Source organism: Dysidea avara, chromosome 3, assembly GCF_963678975.1.
Source record: "Dysidea avara chromosome 3, odDysAvar1.4, whole genome shotgun sequence".
In the NCBI taxonomy this organism is placed as follows: Eukaryota; Metazoa; Porifera; class Demospongiae; order Dictyoceratida; family Dysideidae; genus Dysidea; species Dysidea avara.
Genome location: NC_089274.1, coordinates 17,283,769 through 17,290,496, shown reverse-complemented (window position 1 = coordinate 17,290,496; position 6,728 = coordinate 17,283,769). Strand labels below are relative to the sequence as shown.

Below are 6,728 nucleotides of genomic sequence, written 5' to 3'. Positions count from 1 at the left end.
ACAGTTGCATGTAAGCTAAGAGCATGCTTCCCCTAGGGAAAATAGATGCTCTGAAATGGTATCTGGAGGCTATTTTTACATGCAAGGTCTTTTTATACTATTTGTTAACATCATGGGTGCGTATATCCTGGTAATTTTGTACTACAGTAGCTACCAATTAATTTAATTTATATCTAGCAGCTACAGTATTAGCATCTGTGATACAAAAATTTAGATTTGAAAGTACGTGATTTTGATTGAAATTGCTAGTGCAAGGCATGCATAATCACTGCAATTAAATGCAGATGGCTCACTGGAACTTTTGAAAAGTACATGTACCAGACAATTAATTAGATTAGTGGCTATATTCTACCAATAGTTCATAATATATTAGAATCAACTCTTGAATGTACCACGATGACTGCTCTATTAGAGTATCTTGATTTTGTTTCAAAATTCAAGTAGAGGTCCAGCCAGGACCGCCCACAGGGGGGGCAACTGGGGCATTTTGCCCCGGGCCCCAGCCTGAAAGGGGCCCCATGAAGGGCCCCCTGAATACCTGTTTAAAAGATCGATATACTCTAATAGAGCAGTCAGATCTAAATACTCTAATAGAGCAGTCACAGTATTCTTCAGAGGAGCAGTGTAGCAAGCTTATAGATAAGGAGATATGGTTGGTGATGGGTAGTTATTGTCATTGCCAGCAGGTTGTGACCTTTTTTTTTTTTTTTTTTTGGTCTTCACCTTACAATTTGGGCCAAGGACCCCATGCACTTTAACTCTTTGCCCTGGGCCCCTTAATTTCTCTGGGCGGCCCTGGGTCCAGCATTGGCAGACCGTCTCTGGCTCTGAGTACTGTTAGTAGGGATCAAGTAGATTTGTGTTCAAAACATTGTTATACTGTTTAGAAACCCAAATGTGTATTCAGAGCAACTGAGCAAAAACAAAAGTAGTCAAATAGATTAATACAATTATAACTTCTGTCTTCCATAATCATCATTGTTTAGATAGCAAGTGTGGGTAGAAACAATTCCTTAAACCAGCTCATGGCCAGCTTTGAGATATATAAAATACAAAAAGAAGTGAAATCCATGCAAAACATACAAGCTTTAAAGGGGTAGACTTTTAAATGCCTGGGTGAAAAAATTACAGGCACCATGATTGGCATTAATATCATCACCTTTGATTACATTAGCAACTTTTTTCACCAAAGCTTTTGAAGGCTACACCCGTTTTTACAGTTTGACTGTTTTACATGGATACAGCCAGGCATGCCATGCATGTATAGCTGTGTATATATATAAAGTTGCCTAGTAACACTACTGTTAGAGGACTACTTAGTAAAGCTGCTATATGTGATGCTAGAAATTTACATCGGTAATGAATGGTTTGTAATGTCTTGTTAGGCCACTACAGTGACTACCCCATACACTTCATAAACTCATAGACCAGTTTGTACAGTTGACAAATTTTCCAATTAATAAGCATTTGCCAGGTCTACTTGCTAAGCGGGTGATCACCATGGATGATAAGAAGATAATGGAGAGCAAACCATTGGAGAAGGATAGGATGATATATTTCCTGGATGACGTGATAATCCGTAGCTTGAAGATTGGTGTTGGCTCCAAGTACAACAGATTTCTTTCAGCACTGGAGAACTGTGATGATGATGATGGAAGAACTAATGAACTTGGTGAGTTTGCGATAAATTTAAATGCTTATCATTTAGTACAGATCAACCATGAAGGTTTAAGTTTTCTTGCCAAAATGTTAACCAAAAAAAACAAAAAAAAAACTATAGCCTCACATTATATTCACAGCGACTTGGCAACATTGGTTGGATACAGTCAAGCCAACAAATGCACATTTAAAGCAACCTCAGTGAGTTTCTACAAAACTTTTATGACTGGCTGAACTAACAACAGACAAGTAAACTACCAGCTGGACACAATTTGATGTATCAGTGGCCCAACATATGTTGTGTGGTGTTGATTTATGGGTAGCATGTCAATGGGTAGCATGTCAATGGGTAGCATGTCAATGGTTTCATGAATCATACAGTAATTTTTACACCATGCCTCCTAGAGGTGGTGAACAAATTGATTGTAGGTATGCTTGATGTGTTGTTCTACATATATATGTAAATACAGCTGAAAACTAAGCTTGCCAGTAATAATTATAGAATTAAGGATGCTTTTCATCATGTCTAGTTTTCTTTGATGCAATGTGTGCATGGGGTTTTGCTAATATAATGATGCATGAATTGTGTCCTCATAGATATCTACCTGGACAAAAATATTGATTTTGACTTTTGCATTATATTAATACAATTGCTTATTTTAAAGCCGTTCAGAACCTATAATTTATGTGTATGCATCTAAGTCATTTATAAAGCAGCAATATACTTGTTGGAATACATGCTGAACTTGGATTGTAAAACAATATTCTTCATACTTGCTTGGCTTGCTATAGCATTTCCAGTATTGACCGTCACCAGTCGTATAGAAGAGTAGCTATATAGTTAAGAAAAATGAGGTATGTAATCACCGGTATGTGTACCACTAGATTATTTATCATTGTTATCTCATCCTACAGTAAATGATGTTTACAAATTATCTACACTATTACGACTACATATTGTGTGATTGTTAACAATTGTTAGGTATCAGATTTGTGTACATGCAATATAACCTTTTTTTTGTAGTTCAAATTGATGCTCATTTATTGATGTTCAGATGCATGAACACAGTCAGGTCAACTGAACTAACATAGCTGCATGCAGATATGTCACAAATGACATGCATAATTTTGCTCTCCTCATATATATAAATTTGTATGCATTCGTTATGCTTGCAATTATATATTTTTGTGCATACAGGTGACTACAGTGTCATGCATGCACTGCAAGCAGTATAGGATTAAAAACATATTATCATTAAAGTTTTGGTATTTGGTTAGTAAAATCAGCATTCAGCAAGATCCCATGATTTAACAGCTCACACGACAAAAATTTGCCATTGAAATAATATAATACATAGCATAAGTGCTGTATAGGATTTGCTGTGCTTGAGTTGTCAATGATACTTCACTACATGTTGTGTGTGTATCATTGCTATTAGAAGTCATCAACTGTTTATGCTATAAAACATGTCACAAGGTGTGGCCACAAGTACGTAGCTAGTATTTGTATGTTCCATTGTTAACACTATATAATCCATGATCAATTTCAGCCTGTACTGTATGCAGTATATACGCATGAGCCCTTGTATACACTAAAATGGCAGTATATATATAGATTCAGAATAAACAATATTATTAATATCATATATAGTTAGCTATACAAGATATTATATATTAGTGTAATTGGATGCATCCTACACACAAACATGCATACAATATCTTATATGGTGCATGCGTATGCAGTACCCCATGCATGCATGCCAGGAAACTTCTATCTCATTGTGTGTGTATCCACATATCTGTGAAGAATCTTTTCCAACTGAGCATGTGAACTTCATGTTTGATTAGGGATCATCTATAATTTTCAACATTTTTATACAAGTAATATAACAATAACAATTACCCCTTCCCTCCTACTCAAAAACGTACTATAAAAAGTTGATGTGATAGCTATATTGTATATGATCAGTGTTCAAATTTTTATGGTTTTCTTCAATACATCTACTTGCTAGTTATTACTGTACTCTGAATTGTCAGAACGTAGGCATTGAAAGAATGCTGATTATATAGCCAGTACTTGACTGTGTAGCCAGCTTCTGAAGCAGTTGCTCAGAGTCCAACTGTACCTCAGCTTTCACCACCTTAAACATTTAAATTGTACTACATATAAATTGTTGTAAGTTTTGTAATACTTTATGTGGTGCTACTAAGACCATGCAATATGCATACAGGTGAATGTACCCCCCCAGTGTACTCTCTGTACTAATACTGAAAATAATGTAAAAAATAATGTTCTGTCATGCAGTGATATAGTTTGTGTGGCTCTTTCTTTCAAATTTTCAAAAAAAACTGTAGGTCTCACTGCATGAGGCAATTATGCCTGAATAATTTGGGAATAAAGATAGGCTAAAACAATTAAATCTTTACTCTTCTGCAATAGCCACTAAGCATCTTGTAAGCTAAAAAATAGGTTCCTTGCAGTGTTTAATTTGCTACCTCAAGATTTTGTTGTACATTATAATAGCAAAGTTAAGCAAATTTTTGTTAATTTTTGAGAATAATGAGTACATTTTGTTAACAACAAAAGCATAATGTAGACCACATGAGACTAAGTAACTACCTCGTTAATAGGGCCACCTATGGGACTCATGATAAGTGGCCCTATTGCTGAGGTGGCCCTATTACCGAAAACCTCATTAACGCGGCCATAAAACAAATGGTCTTATTATCGTGAGGTTTTCAACAAACATATTACGAGCAAACCAGCCACTGCCTAGCTGTATAACAGCAATATTTACAATTGATAGGGCCACCTATGGGAGTTTTCTATTTTCCTATACACTATGTAGAGTTTATCCATTGTACTAATTATTCCAGCATTACTTGAGACATAATGGTTAGAAAAGTATACTGCCAGAACAATGGGTACAGCTTTCGGTATATATAATAGTGAAAATATACCTTTAAGAGCAGCAACTTTTGCAGTGATACCTTGACTGCCTCCTCATTTTGGCCTCTTTACTGAGGGAAAATTGTATTAGTTTTACCAGTTTGGTCCTGTAGTATGTGGCCACTGGCCTTAATAATGAGGTGGCCCTATTAATAAAAATTAAATAGATGTAATATAATGGAAAATATGTTTGGACTTACTGGACCTGGCCACTATAATGCATGAGGTGGCCACTAACTGGCATTAAGTGAGGTTTCACTGTATAATAAATACTCTTTTAGTTGGAGCATATACTTGACTGCTCTATTAGAGTATCTCAAATTTTCCTAGTAAAAATATGTCTATGCTTTCTCTCCTGATATTTTACCTCTGAGAAGTGCATGTTTCACGCATGCAGCTGCTATAAATTATTGAATATAATTGCTTGTCCCTCCTGAAAACCTCATTTTTAAAGGTCAACTGAAATGGAAAATTCATGTATGATTTTATTGTATGAATGTATTGTTTGTATCAAGCAATGCACAAAAACATCATTGTAATAATTCAATTATGCTGATATTGCGAGATATTAACCCATAAAGTTTGGTAATTTTGTGACATCATAAATCGTCACAAGAAGAGTTCCGGTACGCGTATTGCATAAAACGGCATACCTATAACTATCAAAATCTAGGTTAAATTCAAGTTCACTTTAACGCCTGACGATATTAGAAGCGAAGACGCTATGCCAAGACGTTGTGTAGTTGCTGGTTGTCACACTGAAGGAGGTATGGTAATTGCAAAAAGAATTGCTTAGCCTTAGCTATCCAGTGGCGGATCCAGGGGGGTTTCATTGGTTTCCACGGAAACCCCCTTTGAAAAATGATTGCGTAACAATTAAATGTTTTAATTATCGCGGCGTGCGTCTCGATCGAGATACTGTAATTAGAGCAGTCACAGTAGCTACTAAAGTAGTGTGTAGGAAGTTTTTAATATATTTTATGTACTATTACTAGGCTGTGACCTTTTTTTTTTTTTTTTTTTTTTTTTTTTGGTCTCACCTTACCAAACCAGACGATGTAGTGCAAACGTTTGCGTATCTCATGTCAATATATATCTCCACCTTCTAAACTGGAAACCCCCTTTATAAATTCCTAGATCCGCCACTGCTATCAGTAGTGCCACAAGCTGATCATTTTTGTGTACGTTCATAAGGTTCCAGTCTTCTCCATGCAGATGCTAAAAAATGTTTTTATAGCTGTCAAAGTGTTTATAAAGAATTTAATTATACTATAATGTCATGCACCTTGATATACTAGCTGATTGTTTGTATATTAGAGTTATATTTCGTGATATGCATAGTTTTTCTCAGGTAAGTCTTGTATGCTATAACATTATGCTTGATGCTTAAATTTAATCAATAAATAATGCTAAACATGTAGTTTCTAGCATTGGTGCAACTTCACAATACTATAATACACCATCATATATATAGTGCTTATGTTGTCGGTGACAGACAGAAATAGCTAATTTTGTTAGCCCCTCCATTATATTAATCTCTTTGACAGGGACTATACGGCCTTCCTCCTCTGCTGCCCCTGAGTATAGTGTATACTATAGATATTTATACTAGCTATATAAAATCTATGGTTGACATGCAAACCTATATAGCCTTCATCTCTATATTTTCTGAACACTGACATACGCCAAATGCATGAACACTGATGCAATCAAGGTAATTAAGGCTAACAAACAATATATAAAAGTATTAGCTATTAAACATAACTTACACCATAAATTACAATTGCAACTACATAACTACTGCTAGCTATTACATACAGGGAATTATAAGGGAGCTAGGAGAGGATTATCATCACTGATGCAATATCAGTACCCTGAAGTGCCCAATATCTCAGGATCATGCTGGCATTGGTTCTTCCTTGCAAGTTTAGGAGGAATACCTCTACTGGGAGTGGTACGGTAGGAAATTAATTGTGTGAAAGCCTTAACTGAAACAAAAAGGTCCAGTCATGGATTTTTTCTCCTTTCTCCACCTTTTCAAACACACTTTCTGTAACAACTTTAAACAGGCTGTAGGACCAGGTGTCCTACAGATCTTCAGCACTTGTGCTGTAAAGCC

General features: G+C 35.7%; 1 long non-coding RNA gene across 1 annotated transcript; it reads left to right on the top strand.

Annotated features, from left to right (window-relative positions):
• The first annotated feature begins 1,411 nt into the window (after positions 1-1,411).
• LOC136250628 (uncharacterized) lies at positions 1,412-2,671 on the top strand. Its single transcript, XR_010698607.1, has 3 exons — positions 1,412-1,672; positions 2,452-2,514; positions 2,575-2,671. It is a non-coding gene; the product is annotated as an uncharacterized lncRNA (long non-coding RNA).
• Positions 2,672-6,728: the final 4,057 nt, after the last annotated feature.